Consider the following 18,983-nt stretch of genomic DNA (forward strand, 5'->3'; position numbering starts at 1 on the left):
AGTACAACACATTGAGTAAAAATGAGATATCTTTTTAGTTAGTTGACCAATTTGCACCAAACCACCATGTATTCCTCAAAAAATTAGTTCTTCATCAATTGAAAAGATAATAAAAGTGATTCGATAGAAGGCTCGGGTAAATATAGCTAAATAAAAGGCTTAGGTGAACAGGGAAAAGTGACCAGTAATGCATTATTTATTTATTTCATTAACAATTTATCCTAAAGTAACGCGATTTTTTCTATATCATTTCTGATAATAACCTTGGAGTTGATTCGCAGTTCTCACTCACCCATGACCGTATGGTGCCACCAGGCGGCCTTTCGGAAAATCCGGAACGTTCGTAAAAAATGGCCATTTAGGAAAGTTTGTCCTAGAGCAGCGCAATTTTTTCTAAACCATTTCTGATGGGGATGTTTGAGCTAAAACACATTTTTCATACTGCTATGACGAAGTTCGTCCTATAGCAGCTCAATTTTTTCTAAACCATTTCTGATGGTGATTTTGGAGATATTCGTAACCGTAGGTGGCCACTAGACAGCCTTCCTTATAATCCGGAACGTCCGTAAAAATGGTCAGTCTGGAAAGCTGGTCCGCGAGCAGCGCATTTTTTTATAAACCACTTCTGACAATAGCCTTGGAGTTAATTCGTAGTTCTCACTCACCTATGGCCGTAGGTGGCCACCAGACGGCCTTCCGGATAATCCGTAACGTCCGTAAAAATGGTAATTTTGAGAAGTTTATCCTAGAGCAGCGCAATTTTTTGTAAACCATTTCTGACGGCGAAATTCAAGTTACTTACTCTGCTACGACCGCAGTGGCCACCAGGCGGCCTTCTGGTAAATCCGGAACATCCGTAAAAATGGTCATTTTGTGAAGTTCGTCCTAGAGCAGCGAAATTTTTCTAAACCATTTCTGGCGGTAATTTTGAATGAATTCTAAGTCCTTACTCAGCTATGACCGCAGGTGCCCACCAGATGACCTTCGGGATAATCCGGAACGACCGTAGAAATGATGATTTTGGAAAGTTTTTTCCTAGAGCAGCGCATTTTTTTCTAAACCTTTTCTGACGGTGATCTTGGAGATATTTCAAAGTCTTAATGACTGCATGTGGCCACCAGGCGGCCTACCGAATGATTTGGAACACCCGTAAAACGGTCATTTTGGATGGTTCGTCCTAGAGAAGGGCATTTTTTCTAAGACATTTTTGATGGTGGTCTTAGTCACAGTTAGGTCACAGTTCTTACTCTGCAACTGCCGCAGGTGGCTACCAAACGGCCTTTCAACAAATCTGGAACGTCCGTGAAAGGTAGTTTTGTACAGTTCGTCCTGGATCAACGATTTTCTTCTAAACCATTTCTAATAATACCAGGAAGTTAGTCAATGCTCTTCACCATTAAATATTGAATAGAGTTTTCCACCTTCGCCAAAGGTATAATAATAGCCCAAAATATATGTACTACGCAAACAAATGAATAATGAATTCTATCATAATAATACCTAAATAGTAGTCATTGATGATAATAAACACATCAGGTATTCGAGAGATATTGGTCTTATTTGGCAAAAAAAGCTATTACAGCTAAAAAACTTTGTAGGAAGTTGGGATGTGATAGGAACGCAAAATACGGAATTCTAATTGGATGTAAGAAACAAGTTTTTCCTGTATTTTCAATTTTAACAGTTACTGTTAGACTTCACTTCACTATATTTCAACATTTTGGTTTCCAATCCCCGAACAACTTTGTAGAAGACGGAATTTTTTTAAATCCCCAGATCCCAAGATATCGAAGAACTGATATCTCATATGCAGTAGCACCTCCTTGCGGATGAATTTTAAATTATTCAGTTTTTCAACATATTGGTTTTCAGTCCTCGAACAATTTTGTTGAAGGAAATTTTCTAAATTTCACAGATCCCGAAATATCGAACTAAACTGATCTCTCATATACACTAGCGTCGCCTTATGGCTTAATTCTGAACTAAACATTTTCTCAACATATTGATCTCCAATGCTCGAACGAGTTTATAGAAGATAGCAACTTATCAAAATCAATAGATCCCGAAATATCGAGCCAAACTGATTTCTCATATACAGTAGTGCCACCTTGCGGATGAATTCTAAACTAATTAGTTTATCAGCATATTGATTTCCAATCCTCGAACAACTTTGTAGAAGACGACAACTTTCTTAATCCCACAGATCCCGAGATATCAAAGAACTGATCTCTCATACACAGTAACGCCTCCTTGCGGATGAATTATAAATTATTCAGTTTCTCAATATATTGGTTTTCAGTACTCGAACAACGTTGTAGAAAACGGCAATTTACTAAATCCCACAGATCCCGAAATATCGAACTAAACTGATCTCTCATATACACTAGCGCCGCCTTACGGCTCAATTCTGATCTAAAAAGTTACTCAACATATGGTTTTCCAATGCTCGAACAACTTTATGGAAAATGACAACTTTCCAAAACCACCAGATCCTGAGATATCAAACCAAACTGATCTCTCATATACAGTAACGCCACCTTGCGCATCAAACTAATTAGATTCTCAACATATTGGATTCCAATCCTCGAACAACTTTGTAGAAGACGGCATCTTTCTAATTCCCACAGATCCCGAGATATCTAACCAAACTGATCTGTCATTTACCGTAGCGCCACCTTGCGGATGAATTTAAAACTAATTAGATTCTCAACATATTGGATTCCAATCCTCGAACAACTTTGTAGAAGACGGCATCTTTCTAATTCCCACAGATTCCGAGATATCTAACCAAACTAATAACTCATATACACTAGCGCCGCCTTACGGCTGAATTCTGAACTAAATAGTTTCTCAACATATTGGTTTCCAATCCTTGAACAACTTTGTAGAAGACGGAAATTTCCTAAATCCCATAGATCCCGAGATATCGAACCAAACTGGTATTTTTATGTACACTAGCGCCGCTCAGTGGAAGAATTCCTAATTTTTTTTTCTTGACTCATAGGAGTCCCGCATGGGATTATAGATGGATTTAGATTTTTTTCAGAGTTTTTAGTTTTTAGAATTCTTATAAAAAACATTGCGCTATTTATTGTGAAGATGCACTATTTTCACCGGTGTTCCGTTGGTTCCGGATCTTCCAGAGGACCAGCAGAAGATCCATTGGACTTAAAAAATGTCCTCAATGAGAGTATATATCCCCTTTATTATTTTCCCGAAAAAATCACGTTGATATAATTTGAATTGGCTTCATTATAACGGATTTTAGGACTGTTGTACTTTTTACAACGCGCGAGTTCTCGTGTTATGAAAGTTGAAGCGAGTTGCGGAAGGTTAAACTATGAACAATTTTTTTTTCTACATAAAAATCATCACTAGAATTTTAGTTGACCTTTTTCAAAGTGTCATAAAATGGTTTGATTGAAATGAAAAAGTGAGCTCTTATGCGTATTCATACGGTAAATTTATTCTATTTTGTGGTTCAATAACGATTGCCATCAAAATTTCAGCACAAAACTGAAATGTCCAAAAATTACAAATTTGCGAAAATGACCAAATCGATGAAATCAAACCAATTTCTTCTCTAGAAGTAACCCGAGTAGCACACATGTTGCAAGTTAGTTACCACAACTTATATGTGACAAAATTCAGTTACATTTAAGTTGCTGCAACCAAATCTGTTCAACATGTGCTACTTGGGGAGGTTGTACGTCTAGCTTTTTATTGGTGTAAAAATGTAGACATAATACCAACTAGAGACAAAGTTATGGACAAAATTCAAAAGGGTGCCCACAACCGAACCTCCTGCCCTACTTATTTCCACCAGTGTATGTCTTTCAGATTGCATTCAGAAATGTGATCGCAAAGTTTTTCTTGTTTTTTTTGCAAAGTTTGCCAGGTATAAAGAGATAATTTTTCCTTTCTCATACAAAAAGTTGTACCAAAAGGCTATCATTTCCTTCCAAATTCAACCTTTTTGTAGGAGGCTTGGAAACCCATAGTCTTATATACAATCAACTCGAGGAACCAACCTATTGTCTTTTTATCCTTGGATATGTGTTTGTACATATGAGGCATACAAAAATTGTTGTCAAATTTTCATCCTCAACCGACTTCAATTGAGTGCAAGAAAAAGCTGCTATGAACAGTATGAGCCGGTTACGCCCTTACAGTCAATTGGAATACTCCGTATCTCCATGAGCGCCACGGGAAAGGAATCTTTGGTTTGTTGAAAAGATAATTCAAGTGAAGCCACCTTGGTAAACGACTAAATATTTATTGTAAACGAAGTTATTTTTAAAACTCGAAGACTAAAACCTTGGTTCAAATCAATCCAACACAAAATGTGCTTCGTTTAATGTTTTCCTTAGGGCCTCCTTAACTCTTGAACGGTGCTTAGTCATGCGCTTAAATCTGGTTTGAGGCATATCACCTCTTATGCCTTGAAGTTGGCCTTTAATAAAAAAGAGGCGCTCTAAAAACACTTTACATGGGCTTCAGGAATTCACGCCACGACTTTGCCTCTTTGACAAAGTTGTACTGATCTGATTCATATCTGATTACATTTACACTCTGAGACTGACGTCTAAAATATTGAGTTGGATCGCTTTAAAAAATTGGATAGAATAGTTAAAGATAATTTTCGTTTTCTGTTGTACATTTCTAACGAAACACCGAAGACGTTTTATAGAAGAAATCTGAATACGTATTTGTCGACTCAGAATGGGATTTTGTAGTTGAAAAAAATTGTATAACATTAAGTTTTGAAAACAGCTATATGGTTTTGTTCAGCGGCGCAGCCAAAATTTTTGATAATACAAAATTGTACGAGTATGGTTTAAGTTTAAATTTGTTTCGAAATACCGCGGAATTCCGTTAAATTTCGTTATAAGCTAGTTTTTTCAAGCGAAATTTTTGTAATTTTACGAAACGAAACGAAATCAATGAATCAGATTTCGCCATGCCCAAATTCCGCGAAATTCCGCGGAATTTCGTTTCGAACCACTTGAAACGAAATTTTTCGAAATACCGCATATGCTTATTGTCTTCTTCTATCAGCAGCCGTAGTTCGTTTTCATCCTCTATCCATGTATATGAAGCGACTCTGTACTTCGTCCTCTTAGATTGATCGTTGGGAGCAGTGACAAGACTACTTGCTTCCTCACTAGATGATGTTTCGTTCGCGCTCTTCGTTTCGGTGTCTGCAGACATCGCATCAGATGAGCGCTCTCGTGTTCGTGTTTTTTCACATTCTGTCCTATTTTTGCCTTGCTCGTATACTAAGTATACGTAAAGGCTATATGATCACTCCAAAACCAAACTTTTGATAGAAGGCTCGGATACCCATAATGTAATATACCAATCGACTCAGCTCGACGAATTGAGGTGATGTCTGTTTGTGTGTATGTATGTATGTATGTGTGTGTATGTGTGTATGTGTACAAAATTTTCTAGACACACTTTTTGGAACTTAGCATTGGGCGAATTACTCGCAACAAGTTCCATAAGATTGAGAATCTTGTCCCATTGTTTGCTATTGAAAATTGGCCAGATTGGACTATGGGATCAGAAGTAATGGCCAAAATACTATTTTCTATACGCAAAACACGCTAAAAAGCACTCACTCATATTTTTTGCATTTTTTTGCACGAGAAAGGCACCAACACCGCTAGGTGGATTAATCAGGGTTTTTTGGTTTTCAGTTTGCTACTGTCGGGCGCAACCACGGCGGCAACTTTATCTGTAGCTGGTTTCACTTCAATATCAACAAGCTCATTGTTAGATTTCTGGTGTACGCTTCTTCTTTCTAGCATCACCGGGCATGATTTTCTCAGATGCGTTTCAGCTTTGCAAAAGAAACACTTGAGTTTTAGCCCATCGTAGAAAATTCTACCTTTCATGTTTCGGAAATAAAGAGTTTCCGGAATCGTCTTTTCAATCTCTAAATGCACGCCACGAACTCCAGTAAATATATCGAGCTCATATTCTGCTGGAAACCGCTCACGCACTGTTCGTTTGACTTTTCCGAATCTTGCCAACATGGATGACAAGTCGGAATCCGAAACTTCAGGCGGCAAGTCAAAAATCCTTACATACCGGGTGTTTCCTCTTGCTACGGTCATGTGCACCATCACCACCTTTCCGCTTGTATAGTGGAACGGTAACATCTCTTCGTTGGTCTACAACACATACTTCATTGCCTCCTCCGTTTTGAACCGTATAAATACTGATCTTTCATCAGCTATTTTATACGCTATTTCCATCGACAGCTTATCACTTTTCAGCGATTTCACAAAACGGGCCATGTCAACCAAACATGGTTGAGATGCACCATCAGGAAACGAAAACGCTAGCGTGTTTTTCACTTGGACTATACCAGTCATTGTTACCGCCGGTAATCAATTTCGCGCACGTTTATAACAGCACCAAAGTAAAATTGCGAGTGAACACACGCGTCTATTCACATCGAGGTGTGCTCGTCCACTGAGATTAATTTACCTAACGGTGCCCCTCCTGCGCACTACGAAACGTAGTAAGAAAAATACATTAGAGTCGCCAAAACAGATAGGGAGATAGACTCCATACATAAACTCACATCTATGTATGAGCATTCGTTCTAATGTACCCAACTTAATGAAAAAAAATCCGGTTGAGCACAGCTACCCACCTTCATACCCCACATTCTCATAGAAATGTTCCTTCCAACCTCAGCCGACTCTGGAGATCCTAGCACTGAAGTTGTAAACACGCACTTACATAGCAAAAATGGAGCTGGACCAAAATTTAACAAATCTTTACCAACTCTTTAACTGCAAAGGCATACCACCAAACAATCTCCAATGCACCATTTGTTAATATATGCAAAAATGAAAATACTTGAGAAACCAACTATGGCTACGAAAGGACACTTACAGAACTTTGAACTTTGGACAATAAAAATGCTGCTTTTAGATGCTTACAATAAAATATATATTTACAATAAAAATGCTGCCATTATTTGAAACGACTTAACCAACTTGGGGTTAACGTTTTAATATCAAATTTGGCATTGATCTAACTTGGAACGAATTGGATTCATTAAAAAGCTTTGTTCGCCCATATACAAAAAAAAGGAATTGAAATATAAATCAACACTGCAAAAGAAACGTCCTCACCAAGTATCCTTCAAAGTCATGTAATATCTGGCTTATACGACTGTTTTCTGCTTCATTTGGCTGCGCAAGTTGATCATGACTCCAACTGCTGCAAACTGGTCAGTTCCCATTTGAAACACGGAAAACTTGCACTGCGAGGGCCTGCATCACTCATCCGCAATTTGAGTTTTAGTATGCAGAACACTTTTCACTCGAAACCGTGCACTCCTAACTTTGCACATTTTACCCAAAAAATAACGAATAAACATCGATTCGAACATTTAACCACCGTTTTTTCGCATTATTTTCCAAAACTTGGAATGACAACAAAGTTAGCCAATAAAACTGACGCGGATTTCAACAACCAATTAGTATAAACAACTGTCATATTTACTACATTGCATCCAAAGAAAATACTACAAGCATCTATCGTTTCCAGAGTTTGCAGAAATCGCTCTCAATAGATAACGAACAACGATAAAAGAGAGGCAAAAACTGTTCCGAATCATAACAAGCCATGATAACAAATATATATATATATATATATATATATATATATATATATATATATATATATATATATATATATATAACTGTATATGTATACAGAGATGATAAGTGAGAGACTTGTTCTTTCTTTTTAGGATTCAATCCCTGAACGTTCCATTGAAAAAAAAATTTCGAATTCGGCTGGTGGAGTCCAAGGCGATAAGATGGTTTACGGCGATAAGAAAGTGACACGAAAAAAAAATCACTTCCTCACTCTAGCATGACACACTACGATCCCATCATTTGTTCCATTTCAGTTCATTCAGAAATTCCTTAGAGCTGTTATATATTTTTTCAAATGCCCTTTGTAATCCATTTAACCAAATTGGATACACTCTTAAAATCTTTTCCATCTAACATTTTCTTTGATCTTTCCAAAAATAGATTAACTAATCCATAGAACCATATGGGATAAGCATTCAACACCTATTTGATTCAAATGATCACTAAAAGCATACCATTTTGACTCAAATTCCGAACATATTCCGAACACTGGCGTTCTAGCGCCCTAAAACCAAAATTTCCATTGATTTCAGGTACGGAGGAACAAATGAATTCATTATCCTATGGAAAAAAATACACGAATACAGTAAAATTAGCCATTTAGCCGTTGCGCGTATTGACCTTACGGCCTGTACTCCAATTCTTTGAATTCTTGGTTACCTGGAATAGAACGCATGTTGAAGGCATGTCCAATTTGATTCAAGAATCGCTAGGAATATTGATGTTATGGACCGTTGGGAGAGGGTTGAGTGTATACGAGAAAGCGAAAATGTTCAACTTTTATAATTGATTTTTTTTAAAAAGGCAGTGCAATTATTTATTCCGAAGCCAAACCAATTGACGCAGTTAAATCGGTCCCACTCCGCAACACGCTTTCCTCTGACCTGCCGGTTGTTTCAATTTTCTCAGTTTTCCTCTCGGGGTAAAACCACCACACCAGCTGGTGTTGCACTTTTTCCATCCGCTTTCATTCCCCAACAATTTTGCTGTTATTTCTCACGTAATAATCATCGTCTTGAAGCTGCACACTGGCATTGTCTCTTCTGGGAATGTGTTAAAAACCACCTGAATCTTTAAATTTTTATTCACACCCGGGTAGAAGTCGAACAAAATGCAACTAACTGAAACAAAAGCGTTTATTTGAATATTAAAGTTTGATTTGAATGTGGATGTGTCGGATCCTTTGAAATGGTGATAATTCTGGAACCACCTACCTGTCTGTTTCAAGTTATGTACCCTACCAGCGACTGTGAGATTTTCTACCAATTCTGTATAAGAACCAACCAAAAGTTGTATAAGAACTGGGCACATGCGAAGTTGTGAGATTATTATACAAAAAATGTAAACTCACAAACAAATCTGTAAAAAAAAAGCTTGCCGAATTGTAATGACTCATACAATATTTGTATAAGAATCTAGCATTTTCGCATATCTAAGCCCAGTTTTTATACAGAATTATTAGAAAATCGGTTGGGTGTACAGTTTTGGTCAATTCTTATCCATTTTCTTTTTACTGTGCTCTGGGTCACACTCTCCAAGCTTCACAAAACCAGGTGCTAATGGAAAAGAACCCCCAAGGAAATGATCTTGCTTTTCGCTCCGCACTTCACCTTGTGTTCAGCTTCCAGAAACAGATCGCAGCGAAGCTGGCATCCTGCTTCTCAGTCGGGGAACCAATTCCTTCGAACTATGCAGGAAAAAGGAAGCCAAAGTAAAGAAGCAGCAGCAGCAACAACAAAAAAACGAGCTTGGTGAGCTTTTTGTTGAATTCATTCGGAACACGGTCTCGCTTGGATGGACTTGCAAAGCAAATGCCAACCGCGGTATGATATATTACCGTGCTGAAAATGCAGACATTGAACAGATGATTTGATGCGGAAGAAGCTGAAAGTTGCTTCGAGCCCGCCCGAGGAAGGAAGCGATAGGAAATTTGCAGAAATAAGTGAATGGAGCTGAGAGAAGAAAAAAATGTAATAAATTTGAGGATTACAATCGGAGCGATGCTGTACGGGAGAGAAAACTTTTTCCTGGATATCTTTCCAGCTCTGCGTCGCATCGGGACACGATAGTAGTTGCGACTAATGGAATGAATAATTCATCTCGTTTGCTGTCAACCACTGGTGAATTCAAGTGAAAGCAGTTTTGTATGGTTTCTTGTCAGTTCATAATGGGTTACGACTGCTTAATCGTCGATCATGATAAACAAGTGTCTTGTGTCAGTTTTTAAAGTGATGATGTACTCTCCCCGTAAAGATTTTTTTTCCTGGATTTTACAACCCCAAATTCGCCATTGTAAAGTTTTTATAATATTTGGTTTGTAGAGCGTAAGAAACTGACAATCTCGCCCTCATAAGTCTTCATGTAATTAATGGAAGGCCTTTCAACAAGTACGTCACAAACTCCCATACCATTGAAATAATCAAATATGAAAACAACCAAATAACTTTTGAATTATAGGATCAAAGCAGTTGCACAAATTGAGACATCATTGTACAGATTTTTCCATCGATCACGGCGGACTTCTTTATCTAATTAAAAGATGACGACTTAATCAACATCCACTCCAATATGACTCACTTTTACTTTGGACATACCTTTATTTTCGTTGGGTTTCATCTTTCCCTTTGATTTAATTATCCTTCAGGTGCCATCAGAATTTCAAATAGCAGAAGAGAATTCTAATTATAGTTCCCTTTTAAATCATTCGTTTCAGGAATCCCTCGTTGGATCCGATGCTGATGGAAATGTTTCTTGCCCGTAAGTATAGCAAAACATGAATTCGTAACATACCAATGTAGCGCCTATTGCTGCTAAGAGATGAAAAAGTTTTCTAACATCCGTGAGTTCCTGTTTACGGAGTAGCATCTACATAATACTTAAAACTTAAAGATACACATGCGTTTTAATTAGAACTTCGACATATTTTATTTTGATTCGTTGAAAAAGTTTTTTATAAAGCAGATACTTGCTGGGAAATGTTCCATCAATGATTAAATTGCTTCTTGTTTAACCAATTCCTTATCTATTGAGATAGAAACTCTATTCAAGAGCATAACTGAACAGCCAATTTCTCAACAATACAAATAACTTTGTAACAACAATCAAAAAATTCCTTTGAAATGCAGCTTTGTAATTGAAATCTAGACCGAAAAAGTAAGTATGAGTAGATTTTCTCTCCCTTCCGATAAAAATGGTTCACATTCTCGCTTCAAAAAATCCCAAACTGTATAAAGTTTCCATCAGAATGCCATATTTTGCAGAATCAAACTTTCCCTGCATACTCTCGGCTGCATACCTATCATCAATTCTACTTCCATTACATACAATGCACGTTGAAAATCAAGTTACCCTGCTCGAACCGATTTCCAGGGCCCCCAGGAAGCCCCAACCGCTTGACTGCACTAACAAAGTTTTCCATTACGGCTAATTTATTCAATTATTCATCCCTCGACTGGGACTGGAAGGTTTTTCTTTGCCATTGGAGAAAAGCTGTTTCGCACTAAGCTTCCTAAAACTATTTTGGTTTCTCCAAGACCAGCTCCCGTTTCATCGACCGGCGGCCCGGCGGTGTGGTGATACGGCAAAGAGCATTTCATTGCCATAATGGTAGAATGGGAATCAGAAGATGGATTTTTTTTCTTCCGCAAAAAATGAAATCGATCCATCATCGTGACCAATGATTCTGCCACTTTACCAACGACACTGGTTTTGGCAAGACTTCAATCCAGACCTAAAATGATGGAGCGGATTACGAACTGAGCTGAGACGTCATGCTTAATGTTCGAGCATGATTGATACAGAAGACGCTGTCATTGTACTCTATCAAGTGCATTTTAAAGCAAAAGTTATGGAGCAAATTGTTTTGTGATATTCATTATGGAAATCTTATCGTGTCTCTACTGGTATATTTGAACTTTACAAAGCAATTTCAAAAAATCTTTTGGAAAAATGTTGTTGTTTGTAGTTAAATTGCAATAGACTCAAACCACTTTTTACGTCACTTATATAATATGACGTAAATAGTAGTATGTGCAACTAAATAGTTGCAAAAAGATGGTTATGTACTTTAGCACGAGTTGTACTTTTATCCAACGAGGCTTGCCGAGTTGGATAAATACTACGATTGCTGAAAGAATCGAGTTTTCCATCGCGTTGCACACGCTATTTTTGCAATGATGAAATATGGGTTTGGGCTATATTATGATAAATCGGTACCAAAATGGTTCAGTTTGATTTACTTGACATGATCATTTTTGCCATGAAGTCACGTTGCTGCAGAAACCAATCAGATGCCATGTTATCGTATCACATTGCATAGCTCGGCTTAGTTACTATACTATGCATGTGGACTAACGCTTGAAGCATTTAAAGACTCCGAATTGGAAGGAACGAGGTATTCTCATCATCATACAACCGATGAGTAGGGTATAGATGTGATTTTCTAAGAAAATTATTTTACTCGAAGTCGAGTCAAGTACGCGACACTGAAGACGGCCTTACTGTTGAGGTCGAAATACGTATCTGTCAAGATACAATTAAGTGGTGGAATTTCAATGGGATTGTACAAACTCGTCTTATGACAAGTTAATAGATGTGTTTTTTTAAATTATTTTCAAACAACCGTTCTGCAGGACTTGAAGTTCGCGTACTGAAGTCTCGAATGTACCAACGAATAATACAATTGAAGTATAAGAAAATTATTTTGAGCTTTTTAGTGGAATGTTTTCACCTGTCATAAGACGAGTTTGAACAATCCCATTGAATTCCACCACTTAATTGTATCCTGACAGATACGTATTTCGACCTCAACAGTAAGGCCGTCTTCAGTGTCTTGTACTTGACTCGACTCGACAATTGAAGTAGCCATTCCAATGGGATGCATGATAATAGCCTTCGAAGGATTCCACACAAAACCGCGAGCTTGTTTTTGAGACTTTCTATGTGTATTTCCCAACTTAGTACGCTGTCCAATGTTAGGCCTAGGTATTTGAAGTTATCCACCTTTCGAAATTCGAACGCACCAATCCGAATAGAAGGCAGCACTGGACATACGCGTCTTGAGGTGTGGTAGATCATGTAGGTAGTCTTCTGAAGGTTTAAGGACAACACGTTTGATGAAAAATAGTCTTGAAGGCATTGCAGATCATCCTGGATAAATATGGCAATATAAAGAGCGTCTATATCGTCGTACAGAAGCACCGTGTTAGCTGCAAAAAATTGCATCCGTCCACGTAGTATGAGCCGTGAAAGATCATTGATATACACAAGGAATAAAAGTGGGCCAAGGGATTGAAAGCTTGAGTGAAGGGGACGAGCATTTCCAGTTCCATTTCAGAGTTCCATTCTCATAGTGGACTTAATTTTCCTATTGTCTGAAAAGATTTTTCTAACAGCGTGTGGTAACAACACTCATTGTTATGTTACCAAGTGATTTTCCTCGCTCAGTTGTCTCCCATTAATGAGCGATGAAGATCTTTGAACATTGAATCAACGAACGCTCAATTTCAACGATCTGGAGAGCATCAGCGGCATCAGGGCTGGAAAATGGTGGGTTGACACCAAGGAAGGAGCGCCCAACAGAGCTCTGGTCCCCACAAGTTCCTATCTCACGCTGCCACGGGTCGTCCGATGACAAAAGACCGCCAGCTAAGGGTTGTGTACTTAGCTGGTAGTGCAGCTTTCTTGTAATCAATAAAGAAGGCGCATTAGTCGGTATGTTTTGTTAATCGGTATGAGTGCAAATATTATATGCAACCATAGCACACACACTTTCAAAGGGGCGGGGCTAGAGGGTTTACATTTCTGACTATAATAAAGCTGCTTATACGCGCGCGCGAGCCATTTCGTTCGCAACATTCGGACTACCAGTTACTTGTTCCGCGATGTTCTGTGGCGGTCGTGGCAGCAGCATTTTGGAGTACGTTTCTGCATGCGCGGGCTGCGAAATGGTGAGTTGACATCCGGGAAGGGGCGCCTAACATAGCTCTGGTCCTCACAAGCTCCAATACTCACGCTTCCACGGGTCTTCCGATGACAATTGACCGCCAGCTAAGGGTTGCGTACTTAGCTGGTAGTGCAGCCTGGGCACTGTTGTCCTTCTGACATCAGCTAGAGTGAGAGGGTGCGTCCTGTGGGGTCTGCCTAGGATGTGGTGGGGTTCGACAGTGGGCTCTGTTGAACTTCTATAAAAAGCTGCATGTGTCCCCAAGCAGGCCCTATCAAAGCGACCGTGTGCCGCTCAAAGCACACTAGCCTAGTCCTGGTGTTGGGTTGGACTTTAAACAAATTTGACCCGACTGATCGAGTGTCTGTTCACCAAGGAGGTGCGGCTCCAACATGGAGGTGCGGCTAGCCCAGCAGGGTAAATTGGCACAACTTGCCAATGAGGCACGCCGCATGAAGCTTGAGAACCTGGGACTGAGTGAAGTCCGTTGGCCAAACTTTGGAGAACACAGAACGCCATTGGGACAAGTTCTGCTATACTCTGGTTTACGAGGCGAACACGCTCTCCGGCATCGCGGAGTTGGCTTCCTACTAAGCGCTCAGGCACACTCTGCGCTTATGAAGTGGGAACCTATAAGTGAAAGGATAATCGTTGCCAGATTTAGAATACGGGTCCGAAACCTTACTATAATCCAATGTTATGCCCCAACCGATGCTGCCGATCTGCAAGACAAAGAGAACTTCTACAGTCAACTGAATGCCGTCGTAGATAGAATTCCGAAGGGTGATATCAAGATCTGTTTGGGCGACTTCAATGCGAAGATCGGATCCGACAACTCGAATCATGAGCGCATTATGATTTATGGGACGCCATGGTCTCGGAGAAATGAGCGAAAATGGAGAGCTGTTCGCAGAATTTTGTGGTAATAACGACATGGTGATCGGGGGATCACTCTTCTCTCATCGACCGGTTCACAAGGTCACGTGGGTCTTCCGTGACGGCTTTACAGAAAATCAAATCGACCACATCTGCATCAGCCGAAAATGGAAACGGAGCCTTCTTGATGTACGGAATAAACGTAGTGCCGATATCGCGTCTGATCATCACCTCCTCATCGGCGAAATACGCCTACGCATTGCGCGGATTCGTCGGCAGGAGGAAAGAGTTGGATGACGATTCAACACACGCCGACTGGAAGATGCCACGGTGAAACGGTCCTTCGTTGAAGAACTGGAGACGCGTGCTGCAGATATTCCGGAAGGTGGCAGCGTAGAAAATCAATGAACCGCCATCAAGAATGCCTTCATCGCCACCAGCGAGAACAATCTAGGCGAGCTACGCACCCAGAGAAAACAATGGATCACCGATGAGACCTGGAGGAAGATAGAGGAGCGAAGAGAAGCCAAAGTCGCGATAGAGCGATCGAAAACCAGAGGAGCCAAGTCTTAGCCCGTCAACGATACGCGGCTCTTGAGAAGGAAGTAAAACACTCATGTCGACGGGACAAGCGAGCGTGGGCAGACTCTCTGGCCGACGAAGGAGAGAGAGCCGCCGCAACCGGGGACATTCGCCTCCTCTACGATATCTCACGACGCTTAGGCGGGGCGAAGATAAATGCAACGATGCCTGTGAAAGACGCGAATGATCAGTTATTGACCGACCCAACTGACCAGCTGAAACGCTGGTTCGAGCACTTCGAACAACTTTTTCAAGTGCCAGCCAGGCCATCACCACCTCGGCATGATCTGCCTAGGATCCGACGTATAACACGCGTCAATACCGAAGCTCCATCACTGCTAGAGATTCAAACAGCCATCCAAAGCATGAAATCGAATAAAGCACCAGGGGTCGACCGCATATCAGCCGAGATGCTCAAAGCTGACCCCATGACAACTACTGCATCGTTTATTTCGTAATATCTGGGACACCGCAACTTTCCCGGTCGACTGTATGCAAGGTATCTTAGTGAAGGTGCCCAAAAAGGGTGACCTGACTGCATGCGATAACTGGCGAGGCATTATGTTGCTGTGTACCGTTCTCAAAGTTCTGTGCAAAATTATCCTAGCTCGGATTCAGAAGAAGATCGATGCGACTCTCCGGCGGCAGCAAGCCGGATTCCGTGCCGGAAGATTCTGTGTGGACCATATTGTCACGCTCCACATAATTCTGGAGCAGGTCAACGAATTCCAAGAGTCCCTTTACTTGGTATTCATTGACTACGAAAAAGCTTTCGACCGTCTCAATCACGAGAATATGTGGGGCGCCCTGAGACGCACAGGGGGTTCCTGAGAAAATCATCGGCCTCATCGAAGCACAGTACGAGGCCTTTTCGTGTAGAGTGCTGCACAATGGGGTCCTGTCCGACCCTATCCGGGTCGTAGCTGGTGTGAGGCAAGAATGTATTCTATCACCGTTACTGTTCCTCATTGTAATCGATGAGATTTTGGTAGATGCGACTGACCGTGAACCAAACCGCGGGCTGTTATGGCAGCCTATAACCATGGAGCACCTAAACGACTTCGAATTGGCTGATGAAGTTGCACTCCTCGCGCAACGGCGCTCGATATGCAGAGTAAGCTCAACGACCTTGCCGAGCGCTCCTCCTCGGCAGGCTTAGTCATCAACTTCAACAAAACCAAATATTTTTATGTAAACACCTTGACTGCTTCCAGTTTCACAGTAGCCGGGCAACCAGTGGAGAATGTTGAAAGCTTCCAATATCTTGGTAGCCAAATGGCGTCAGACGGCGGTACCAAGATCGAGCAGAGGCAGACCCAGAGGCTCATGGCGGCGAAGCCTCAATAAAGAAATAAAAGAAGTCGACCGAAATCTGACCTGGCAACAGGTTAAAGCGATAGCCGGGCAACGCTCAGGATGGAGATCTTTCAAGTCGGCCCTTTGCACCACCGGGGGTGTACAGGATCCATAAGTAAGTAAGTTTCTGCATGCGCATAAATTTTTGCAGTCTCTCCCTCTGACGCACGCTTGGATTTTGCTACCGACGGAAATTTTCTGTCATCACAAATCGTGACGGTCCCCAATTTTAGATTCCCATTTGACACCCAATACCTTCGGGTAAGACGTTGTCCAACGTAAAAAAGCAGGAAAATCCACTTAGCGGTAATGGTGCCTTTCGCGTGCTTTCCCGTTTATTATAACATTTATTTATTATTTCTCATCAACAGGCTTTTGTTGCCCCAATGATGTGTATGTAGTAGAACATAATGTTAAAAAACTAACATCTCAAATCAAACTTAATTTTGATCATAACATAACATTTTCACCAGATAGTTCGTAGCATGTATGTTAACGTAAGTACTGATTTGAGTTCCGTGATGGTCGCCAGGTTAAATAGAAACGACTCTTGAAATCGACAGCGTAGTGGCCAATTGTAGTTTTGCAGCGCAGAGTGGTAATATGGCAATAATTTGGTTCTACAGAAGTAACGGTTAAAATTTATATACCAGAGTACCAATCAACATGTACTTAACAAAGAAACAAACACAAAAAACCCAGATTAATCCACCTACAGTGAGATTTTGACCCTTCCTTAGTCGTAAGGAAATATTGTCAGACTCCAGTATTTGAAACGAGATAAAAGTGCTCAACATGCCACGGCGGATTTCATGGGTTGAATTACAACAAAATGAATGAATACGCACTGTACGTCATGCTGCCTATCTATAAGGCGCTCGTTGGATTAAATAGCTATTGTAGCATGATTAGTAAATATTGTAACGCTGGTAACATATGCATGTACTTGAAATTTCCAGAGATCTCGATATAAACTAATCCAGAACAAACTAAATCAGTCATTGATCTGAACGAAACTCAATAGCATTCAATAATAACATATATTTCGCCTTATGGATGCCTAATTTTGTAATACTAATCTTGTTTAATACCTAAAAAATGAGTGAGATTTATATGTTAGTAAATTTCAGAATTTGCACACATACCCACACATACCTGCATATAAATGGTCTATTAGTGTCTCAAAACATGCTCACATATGCTATCTATCATCCACTGAAGAAATTTTTGAAATTCCTTTAAATTTTTTCATTTCTGTTTTTCTTAGAAGATTGTTTGGTACATAATTCTATATGTTCCTCAATTAATATCAATTGTTTCTTTGAAAAAAATCAGAAAAATAAGCATATTTCCACATCATATTATTTGTTATAAATATATTTTCAATATTAAAGTGAATTAGTTCCAAATATCAAACAATTTATTTTATAATTCAAGAGATTTCTTGATAGATTAATACATAACACGCCTGCGTAACGCATACAAAGCGAAATTAAAGACGAAGGAAGGGTTAAAAACATGTAATGAGAATAACACAAAAGATAGGCCAATAACCTACCTATTCGTCCAAATGACCTGTTCGGTCAAATGGCTCGTTCAGCCAAATGACCTGTTCGGCCAATTGACTTGTGCGGCCAAATGACCTGTTCGGCCCAATGACCTAGCAAATTAATTTTCGGCCAAATGACCTGTTCGGCCCAATGACCTATTCGGCCAAATTACCTTTCGGCCAAATGAACTATTCGGCCAAATGACCTGTTCGGCCAAATCACCTGTTCGGCCAAATGGCCTGTTCGACCAAATGACCAATTCGACCAAATGACTTATTCGGCCAAATGACCTGTACGGCTAGATGGGTATCGGCCCAATTATTTGTTCGGCCAAATGGCTTTTGGCTGAATGGGTTTAGATCAATCGATCCCCCAAAAGTTCGCTTTTGGAGTGATCCTATAGCCTTTACGTATACTTAGTATACGAGAAAGCCATAAAATCACAGGCTCACAGTCACTCACATGCAGACTTATGGCATAAACAGACTAATGGTATAAAAATTCAGCATCAGTAAGACAAGAACAATTATGACATCCAGTTATGAATCATCCAGTTGGTGATAAATCCTAAGCCTTTGCTTGCATCGAAACAATTTTGATTTGCGGGGGCCTTGTAACTCTCCCCAGGGTGGTCAATATTTCCAGAACCATAACTGAAGTTAGAATTCTATGTGTCTTGCAAGACTCTAAAGTTTGATACCTATATTGCCATAGTTTGTCATATTTTGAAAATAATCGATTTCGATGGCTCCAGACGCTCCCCCACGCCCCTTGGAACTATTTACAAAGTGACCAATATTCCCAGTATCATATATGGTTGTCATAATTCCACTTGGTTTGTTGAAGTTTGAAGCCCTATTACCATATACACTTTAGCCGTGCGGTATGATGCACGGCTACAAAGCAAGACCATGCTGAAGGTGACTGAGATCCGGCAAGGAAATTTTCCCTACTTTTCTGGGGATAAAAGTAGCGTAGTGTTAGCCTCAT

General features: G+C 40.1%; 1 long non-coding RNA gene across 3 annotated transcripts in view; it reads left to right on the forward strand.

Moving 5' to 3' along the window:
• The window catches only part of LOC134226267 (uncharacterized), a 262,327-nt gene that overhangs the window by 165,800 nt on the left and 77,544 nt on the right, over window positions 1-18,983 (forward strand). For all 3 annotated transcript variants that reach the window (XR_009983441.1, XR_009983440.1, XR_009983439.1), the window contains exon 3: window positions 10,399-10,442. This is a non-coding gene — a long non-coding RNA (uncharacterized LOC134226267). The remainder of the gene's footprint in view (window positions 1-10,398; window positions 10,443-18,983) is intronic.

The sequence above is a fragment of the Armigeres subalbatus genome, chromosome 3 (genome assembly GCF_024139115.2).
Source record: "Armigeres subalbatus isolate Guangzhou_Male chromosome 3, GZ_Asu_2, whole genome shotgun sequence".
Classification (NCBI taxonomy): Eukaryota; Metazoa; Arthropoda; class Insecta; order Diptera; family Culicidae; genus Armigeres; species Armigeres subalbatus.